Below are 10287 nucleotides of genomic sequence, written 5' to 3' on the forward strand. Positions count from 1 at the left end.
GTGCCAGGAATGTCGCAACCTGTGATGGGAGGGTGGTCAAGTTCTCTGTGCAAGAGAGGGACTGAACAGGAGGTCGTGTTGTGTTGTGTTTGGTTTAATAGTTGTAAGTCTAACGTAAACCAAGAAGGTTTTAATATTTTATGATGTGACTTTGAGAAATCCTTTCGTCCCCCTGCTTCCACACTCATGTTCCTCTACTGTCCATCCTCCACCCAGTACGTGGGCGGGGGGGGGGGTGTCCTTTTAAAACCGTAAGTCGTACCACGTCACGTTGCTACTCAAAATTCCATAATGCCCGCCTCCACGCCTGGCTTCCCCTTCTACAAGGCTCCTCTTCTTCCTCTCTCTGCCCAGCCATTCTGACCTCTCCACATGGGGAAGGCAGCAGGCTCCTGCCTGGGGCGTTTCCTCTAGCTGTCGCCTCTGCTTTAAGCCAGATGTTTGTTTGGCTAACTCACTCATCTCCTCTCTCTATCTCACTTTCTCAGCAGGGCGTGTCTCGATGACCCTATTTAATATGGCAACCAGCCTCACACATACACACCCCAGTTCTCCATCTCCTTAAACTTGCTCGCCTTTATTTTTATTTTATTTTGTTTTTTTCCAGAGCACTTACGAACTTCCTAAATACTATACTGTTCTTACTTACCATATTTATTGCTTATTATCAACTATCTCCCATGAGAATGTAAGCTGCGGGGGGTGGCAGGAATATTTTACGCTAATTGTCTTTTTCACTAATGTATTCTAGGTGCCTTGAATTGTGCTAGGTAGTTTAGGTGCTCAATTAATAGTTGATAAATAAATGATTGAATGAATAAAGAAATGAATCAATAAAACCTTTGTTCTGGGATGACTGCCAATTAGTAGCATCTAGAAACATCACCTCTAACAGCGTTTCTAGAGTAAGGAAGGGGTGGGGGTGAAATCAACATTGTAGAAAAGTCTGAACACGATGAGATGATCGATAGCATTTATTTCTCTGCGTAATACATACTCACTGGTGGTGGTGACCTATTTTTATAGAAGCAAAACTGACACAACTTCCAGCAGGTACTTTTAACAGTAACTTTTTTATAGAGTAGTGATTTTAATATTTGATTTTATTTTATAAAAGACGGCTGCAGCAGTTCTCTGGGTCTTTCTGGCAAAAAAAAAAAAGGTAGCCTGGACTACTCTAATAGCACTTCAGGTTTTCCTTCATTGGACAGAAAGCAGAAATGCATGTGCAAGGAAGTTACTTAAAAGGCATGAATATTTTGCCAAAAGAAAGATGCTTTTGTGGTTGAATGATGGGATAATTTATGCTAACTACCTTTCAGCGACTCTATTTTTGCATGTGGAGGTGAGCTCATGTCACCAGGAGCCAAAAAGCCTTAGTAAGACATGCTCTCTGGACTGTTAATGAAATGACAGGCCAAAGGGTACCACCAAGGCAGTGCAATGCATCATTATCAAATAACCATCATCCCATCCAATTAACTTTTACAGAGGAAGCAACCTTGAATCTAAATGCTAACAATACTGGGCTGTATAAAGACAGCATGATTCTATTGAAAAGAAAGTTGACACTTGAGGCCCAATGAAACCGTGTCCATAAGACTCTGAATTTGAGAGAGGAGAGGAAGTATGCAAAATAAGATGACAAGGTAAATGTACCCTGAGTCTGTATGCTTCAGAAGGAAAATGTGCATTTTTATGGCAATCTGGGTTTTAAAGACTAAAGGGTGTTTATTGTTTCCTTCCATGTACTTTGCAGAAGTGCTTTTCACAATCTAGATGCCGACATGATTGATTAAACATGCACACAATGACACTCTACTGTGTGAGCTTAGAAAAATTGCAAGGCTAACCTTTTTAAAAAGTGCACCTAATGAGAGGCGACACCAATGAAAGATTTTCAGATGAATCTCTGGTTGAAGTCAAAAGTCACCAGCGTTCCGTGGGCAGAGAAGGGATTAACCTTGGTTTCTTAGACAAGAGAGCTTCCTAAGAAAACCTAATGCCGAAAACTCAGCCTCTGTGGACCAGTGCCGAATCAATTCCTGCAGACAGATTCTCAGAGACAGGTGAAGTAGAAAAGAAGAGCTTTTTTGCTTTGCCAAGCAAAGGGGGACACAGCGGGCTCATTCCCTGAAAAACTGTATGTCCCAACCTGGGAGGATTTGGTGAGGAGTTTTCTAGCTATGGTTCAAGCTCGGGGCTGCTGAGTGTGCAGGGCCTGCACTCCTTTAATCTGGCCTCAGGTGGTCTCCGAATGAGCTTCTCAAGGTTATCAAACCGTTCCTTCTCTCTGGAACATCTTCCATTTGGCGGGGGTTTTAGTTCCGCAGAAGAGCTGAAAGATATTGTTAGGTGTGTCCCTTGAGGCCGAACCAGGACTCTGCCCCAAGGCTGCACTATTGTTTCTTGACTACTCCTCCCTTTTCTCTGTATCCCTTCCTGATTAGCAACTGTTGAAAGGCTTCCACCCCAGGAGCCCCACAGCATCCTGCTCGGTTTCAATACTAGCCACTTGCTACCATTTTCTTCAAAGGCAGAAATCGATTTATCCTTCAAGCCTCAGACCCGATCTTAATCTTCTGTAAAACCTTGCCAGATTTTTTTCAACCAGATGTAATGGTTCCTGTTTAGTTATTTGAACCCTTGTAATACTAGGTTGGCGCTTTTCCTATCCCCTTGGAAAGGTACCCCTTACTAGGTAACTAGATATGTCAGGTACTGAGCTCAACACTTCATGTGTATTGTCTTATATGCTTTTGAAGAGTATGTATTACTACTTGCATTTTACAGATGAGGAAACCCACCCTCACAGAAGATAAGCTACTTTTCCAGATGCACAAAGCAAATGTGACTAAACTTATGTGTCTCCTTAACTTCACTTCTAGATTAAATGCTCTCTGAAGGCAAAGTCAGCATCTCTTACTCAACTTTCCACACCCTGTGCCTCACTTGGAGAAGGGGTTCATAAACACCAAGCATTGTTGATTTGAAGTGAATGTGTGGTTTGGATACCAGAGTCTAGTGATGTCGTAAAAAGACACAGCAAACATAGCATTGTACGCTTTCCAGTGCATTTTCACATACATTATCTCATTAAGACCTCTCAACAATTCTGTAAGGTATGTATTGTCTCCATTTCTCAAGTGGGAGACTGGGAAGCTAATTGGCTTTCCTCAAACCAAACTGTCAGTTGTGGCAGAGCAAGGACTCCAATTCAGGTGTCTGTCCATATGCCATTCACTAGAGCAACATTACCTCCCCGCTAGTCCCATCTAAAACCCAACCAATGGCACAATATCGTGGAGGCAAAAGAACCTTTATATGAATCTCAAATACTGCAAAAGAGGCAATGACCACACATTAGCAGAAAACCTGAAACTGTTTTGCCACGTTCAGTTCTTTAGAAGGAAGAAGGTAGATAAACCCAGAGCCAGGCCAAATGCAAGAAATCTGATTCTCATTCTGTGGGAAGAAATAGCTCAAATAACTGCTTTAACCTAGCTATGTATTTATATAAAGGAACAAGACAGCAGGTTTTTAGGAACTCTGAATGTTGAACATTCTCATTTTTAAGAATTCAGGTCTGGAGCATTCTTCCTTTTCTTTCAGGAAGGTCAGGCGTGTCATTTCAACATGTCCCTGGCAGTGGTAGCCTTACAAAGGGGTTGGGCTAGGTGATGTAACCATTTTTATACTTCTAAATATGAAAGCACAGGTTGGCGTGTTATACAACAGTGAAAGGAAAAGAACGGCTGTGTCTTTAGTAATGTGTCCCATTTCAAGAAGCAGCCAGGGGGCTTCCCTGGTCGCGAAGTGGTTAAGAATCCGCCTGTCAATGCAGGGGGCACGGGTTCGAGCCCTGGTCCGGGAAGACCCCACATGCCACGGAGCAACTAAGCCCGTGCGCCACAGCTACTGAGCCCGCGTGCCACAACTACTGAAGCCCACGCACCACGAGTCCGTGCTCTGCAACAAGAGAAGCCACCGCAATGAGAAGCCCGTGCACCGCAAAGAAGAGTAGCCCCAACTCGCCACAACTAGAGAAAGCCCGCGTGCAGCAACGAAGACCCAATGCAGCCAAAAATAAATAAATAAAAAAATAAATTTATAAAAAAAAAAGAGAAAGAGGCAGCAGCCAGGGTTTAGTGGGGAATTTGTTCACCATAGAAAGAAAGAATGGAAGCAAAACTGCTGACACACATTTGCAAAGGGAACGATTGCAACATTAGTCCAGGGAATTGAACTATAACTGGACTTTGTCTTTCTTCAACCTGATGGGGCTGGAGAGGAGCTTGATTGCATTATCTTGCTGTCCAGAAAGACTTCCTCGGGGTAGAACAAATATCAGACGTGGACTCTGTATCTAAAAAGTCATTTACTTAACGTGTGATCTGAATGCCGTGTACAAAGTCCTAAGTCACATGGTATAGGAAATACAACAAGGAAGTAGAAGCAGATCCTCCCCTCAAAGGGTTTTCTGGTTAATAGGAAGGGAGCATAAATGACCTCAAAGCAAGACAGAAAGGGAAGTGTCACAAGAGCGGTGAGATACTGTGCTAACGCAGTTCAAAGGAAGGTGTGATTCCCTCAGTCTGGGAGAAGAAGGGAAAGGAGACTTCACAGAGGGGTTGGCAGTTGAGGTGGGCAGGATTTGGAGGGCACGTGGCCCTGGGAAGAAAGAACATCCCAGGCAGAGGAAACAACCGGGGCTAAGGCTGAAAGTAGGAAATACAAGAGGCAGAGCCAGAACAGAGAATTGACTTCGTCCGTGATGTAGGATGCTTGAAGGCCAAACTTCTTCTAACAGTAATTTCTGTTAATAAGGCTTAGAAGGCATGATGAGGCTGTCTTTCAATAAAGTGAAAGTCTTCTCAATTACCCAGTCACTTGTCTGACCCTCTCTTAGCAATCCTAGTAGAAGAAGATTTTTTCACACATTTAAAGCTACATGGAAGGAGTAGCCAGGGGGCCAGGCACCCACTAGGAAGCACTTCATGGAATAATATTTAGATTTTACAACCAAGTACCTGTCCTTGGTTCGTACAATATGAAAAGCTCTGCAAGGTTCAAGGAAGCGTGTAAAATCCACACTTCTTTATAGAACTTGCTAAGGCAGCGGTTCGATTTTAAGTGTTCAATTGAACATGAACACTGTGCAATACTTGTACTGCACATCCATGCCTCATGCTTGATTTCATAATCCAGATGTGTTGAATCAACTTTTCTGTTATGCATGAACACTGTAATAAGAAAAAAAAAAGGGAAGGAAGGAAAGAAGGAAATAAAGAGGGAGAGAGGAGAAAAGAACATTGGCTTCCTTTGTATTTCCAAGTCTCAATTTCTGCATTTCATAATTCAGCTGAATCTAGGAAGCATAGTGTGATGTCTTTCCCAAAAAAGAAAGAAGGTATTTTCCTGCCAAATTGAATATATAGATTTGGATATGATGTTTAAGCCACGTGGTAACATATTTCAAGAGTTCTCCTTTTGTGACTGTATCTTAGCTCCATCTATACACAAATGTGTACTGGACTTCACTACCATAAAAAGGATGCCTTTTTATTTCATCCTGAATCTCTAACTTTTTCTACCTTATGAAACATGTACACTGCAATGTTGTGTTTGGCTCAGTCTACTAAAAAAAAAAACAAAATCTTTCTTCAGGAGAATCTGACCCTGTTCCCCCTGTTTTCTCAGCATGTTTTCAGCATCAGCACATGGATTGTGCTGTCATTAGCCAGAATACTGAGACAGGAAAGAGATCTATTAGATCATCAAAGTCCATTCCTGGAGTGGGCCTAGGTCTCCTGGGAGAGCCTGTGACCATAGCATCTTAAGCAGATGACCAAGGAGAATGTAGAGGCATGTAACATTTTACCTGCTACAGTTTTTAATTTGTGAAAGTTTCTGAAATAACTCCCAGAGACTGAAACAACAGCTCAAGCTGAATTTAGGTCAGTGGTTCTCAAGTGGGGGCCGTTGTGGCCCCCAGGAGATATTTGGCAATATTTGGAGACCTTTTTCGTTGTCACAGCTGGGGTGGGGGGTTGCTACCAGCACTTAGTGGGTTGAGGCCAGGATTGCTGCTAAACTTCCTACATTGCACAAGACAGCCCCCCTACGATGAAGAATTTATCCGGCCTCAACTGTCAATAGTACCCAGGTTGAGAAACCCTGGTTTAGGTCCTTTTCTAACTCTTTTTTCCCTGAAGTTTAACTGTTCACTCAGCTCCAAGCAAGTCAGATTGCTTGACTCCGTGGCACCGAAGAGCACACACTATTCTGAAATAAACTATTTCAAATAAAATCCCTACTAATTCCTTCTTCTTCAGCATGCAAGCAAGTATTAAGAATCATACGGAGAAAACAAAAGCACCTTTTCTAGTTATTTCAAGAGTTAGACTGTGTTGAATTTCAGAAGGCTCCAGATCTGGTAAATAACATTCTAGAAACTTGAGGCAAAGGAACAATTACACGCTTTAGGAAAAAGAAACTATCATACTTTCCTAAATCATTAGAGCCTTATTGTTCATCAGAAGCTTATATTTTTGTTTCTACATAGTCTTCAAATGTTTATAGGCAGAGTAGATCTTTAAACTCAAAACCTTAGGTGAAAAACTTTTGGTAACAAACAAACAGCTCAGAGTACTCGACAGATACCCTCCTGCCCTTACCCCAAATCATGTCCATCATTCATTCTTTTTTAGGAAGTAAAGAAAGGGAAAGAAAATATAAGATAGAATGGAGGGATAGAATAAGGGCAAGGTAAGGAGAGGAAAGGAGAGAGGTAAACCAAAGTTTTGTTTCTGCAGGTTCAAATGGACCTTGGCTGACAGAAACTTCCTGGTGGGTTGTTCAACACCCAACTTTCTGTGCGACGTAGCACCGGCCTTGGCCTTACCTGTAATGTAGATTTCAATATTGCACATCAGGGAAGTTTGTAAAAGGAAGAAATGGGTAAAACATTTAAAACAGTTATGAATTGTTAACGAAATACTAGCATCGAAAAAGTAAGCAGTATTACAAATATATCAGCTTAAGCTTATCCCATGTCATAATATTTTCGCTTGCTTTGTGTTTCTAGTATTGAGAATCTAATTTGAGTTAATATTTTCAAAGACCGAAGGAGTTGTTACAAATTCCAGATTAGCTCAGAGGCTTTGAAAGTGTGAGAAGCAAGCCAGATCCACTGAAAATCCTTTTTAAATACATGGGGCTTTGTTTAGCTCATTGATTTCAATAGCAAAATGACACCTGTGCATTTGAAACATGAAAGCCGTTTACTCTTTGCCTATTATTCCTTTTTTGAAACTGTGCCTTGACTATGACATTCACCCTCCTCCCCTGCCCCAAACAGAATCAAGGTTGAACCTTTCTGCACTATTAGGATAACTTGAATTAAAATCTGTCACTTGTGTTCAGTTACAATTCTGTTGTATTTCCTAATGAACTGTGTCTGATCTTCCTGCATTTCCTAGGGCATTTGTGAGAATGGTGCAACTAAGGCTTAGGAGAGACTTCATGGTGCTATTTAGTATGTGAAGCATCTTTACAAAGCATACAGTCTAGAATCGTCATTCTTTCTTGTTATTAAAATCAGTCACCCACACTCCTCTCCTACTGAATGAGTCATGCCCAGGATAGCTCAAACACGAATTCTTCACAGGGATAGGACTGATCGTAGCAGAACTGGGAACTGATAAATCCAGTCCTGACTTTCTCTATAAACCAGGAATACATTTAATAAACTCTTTTCCTTTCCTTTTATTTTACTGAACTTGTACAAATTACAACAGTCATATAAGCTCATGATAAATGAAAAAGTGTCTACCACACAGAATGGTAGTGAAAACAAAATTTCCTTTCTCTATCTGCCCAACCTCCAGCCCCATTGCTCAGAAATAGGCACTATTAATAGTGCTTCTTCATGTGTTCTCCTAGAAGTTTTCAGAGACAAGAATAGAGAAAAAAATTTTTTTTCTGTGCCCCAATTCCTTTTTTTTTAATTTAAAAAAAATTTTTTTTTTTCAGAGCTCACAGTACTTTATATCACCACTAACTCTTTACCAGGTCAGTCCCATAAATATCTCAGGCAATTCTAAATAAATTAGAGAGCTAATTAAAGAAAATAATTTCTTAATATTAGTGGCAGACATTAAATAACATTTTCCCCAGCCTTCAATGGTTTCTCTCTCTGTTTATCTGTTTTGTTTTGATTTTTTTTGCGGTACGCGGGCCTCTCACTGTTGTGGCCTCTCCCGTTGCGGAGCGCAGGCTCAGCGGCCATGGCTCATGGGCCCAGCCGCTCTGCGACATGTGGGATCCTCCCGGACCAGGGCACGAACCCATGTCCCCTGCATCGGCAGGCGGACTCTCAACCACTGTGCCACCAGGGAAGCCCTTTCTGCTTTTTAATTCAAGTCCCCAAGTTCATTTTGAATTTTGTAGCTGTTTTCTTTCATTACACAAAGGGCTTCATTTAGTGAAATTAAGTGGAGACAAACTAACATTGATCCTGCAAACCCATGAAGACAGTGTGGAAATAGGGTACTCATTAGCAGGCCCACAGATCTGAATGTGGTGCTCTGATAGTCCTGAATATCTTGTTGCTTCAAGATGCTGTACTCTCACTATTTTTATTAAATCCTGAAACAGGAATGCATCACGCTCCTGGTCTGACTTCCTGGCCGATTTCCTGTTCTCCCTGGACATATCTTGAACCTTTTATGTTTTTAAAACACATACCACTACTGTATCTAGGTTTGACCACAGCCTTTTTGTTGAGTCATTCTGGCCTCGAGACTACTTTTAGGGAAACTCACCAACTTCCCCCAAGTCACTAAGGGGCTGCCACTAGGTGATAGGCCCCTGTCTTTCTATTACCTGCAAGGCACTCGCCACAGCATGAGGGAGAGCTGACAGGAAGATCAGGATGTATTTTATTATTAGCCCCCATCACCCCTCCTGAAGAACCCCAGTTTTGCTCAGGACAACCCTCAGGTCCTTGGGAGCAGCTGAGCCTCCAGGATGGGAGAAGGGCCTGGCTGGTCTGTCAGGAATCCCATCCCCTCCTCCAGCAGTTGGTTCAGTGATGGGCTTGTGAGAGGAGAGGTTTCCTGCAGCATCCTGCAAAGTCTCCTTAGAGTGAGAGGAACTAAATACTAACTAAACTAAATACTAACTAAACTAAATACCAACATTGCTGTTCTGGTCTTTCTCTTCCTCTGGAACGTCTCAATATTCGCCTACAGATGAGTTCAGCCCACAGGGGAATGCAGAGCCCGAGGGAATGGAACTAGAGCCTGTGGATTCAGTCAACCCTGACCGTGTCCTATCAACGCTCCAGTTGTGGGAGCCAAGACAGTTTCTCATTGTATAAGCCAGTTAAGTCCAGTATGTGTTACCGGACACCGAAAGTGTTCTAAATGATACAAAAATAGGGAAGCCAGCATCAAAGGAACAAAAACAGAATTTCTACCCCACAAACCATATTTTGTCCTCTTGGGCAAAGTAACGGCTTTGGAATAAAGCACACTGTGGGTACTTTTTAATACCCTTATGGTTTCTTTGAATTTCTATAACATGTATTTGTTTTGGCCTGCTGTGTTTTGTTTTCTTTATGAAATGAAGACCCAAATTGTGTGGATTTTTTTTCTTTCTTTCTTTCTAATTTAGAACCATAGGACACAGCTAAATGTATATATATATTAATATCAGTAAGAATAATAATTGCATTTAAAGCACTGGACTAAATATAGTGGTTATGGAAAGAGGTATAAAGAAAGATAAATAACATTGTGCTAGACTTAAGATGTTCTCATTCTAGTCCTATCCCCAAAGAATCATGGAGAAAGAGCAGTTAATGTAATTCTAACTGACAATAGCCTTGAGCAGAGGTGACATTTGACCTGAGCCTTAAAGCTTTTTTTTTTTGCATAAAGGAAATTCAAACATAAAAAATACAGAGAATTACGTACTAAGCACTTGTGTCCTCAATAAACTTTTTTTTTTTTTAATAAATACTAACGTTGCTGTTCTGGCTTTAGATTCGTTTTTTAAATTAATTTTTAAATTTTGAGATAATTGTAGATTCATATGCAGTTGTAAGAAATAATACAGAGATTGATGGGGTAAGTTACACGTTAAGCTTTACTAACGACCAGGGAGATTGGCGAAGAATACCATTCCCCAACCTCGTGTCTCTATGTAAAGGGAAACTGTTGGAAATTATAAGATGCCTTGTTTTAACAGTTGTGATACCTTTAATAAGAAATAAAACAAATT

This window comes from Globicephala melas, chromosome 7, assembly GCF_963455315.2.
Source record: "Globicephala melas chromosome 7, mGloMel1.2, whole genome shotgun sequence".
In the NCBI taxonomy this organism is placed as follows: domain Eukaryota; kingdom Metazoa; phylum Chordata; class Mammalia; order Artiodactyla; family Delphinidae; genus Globicephala; species Globicephala melas.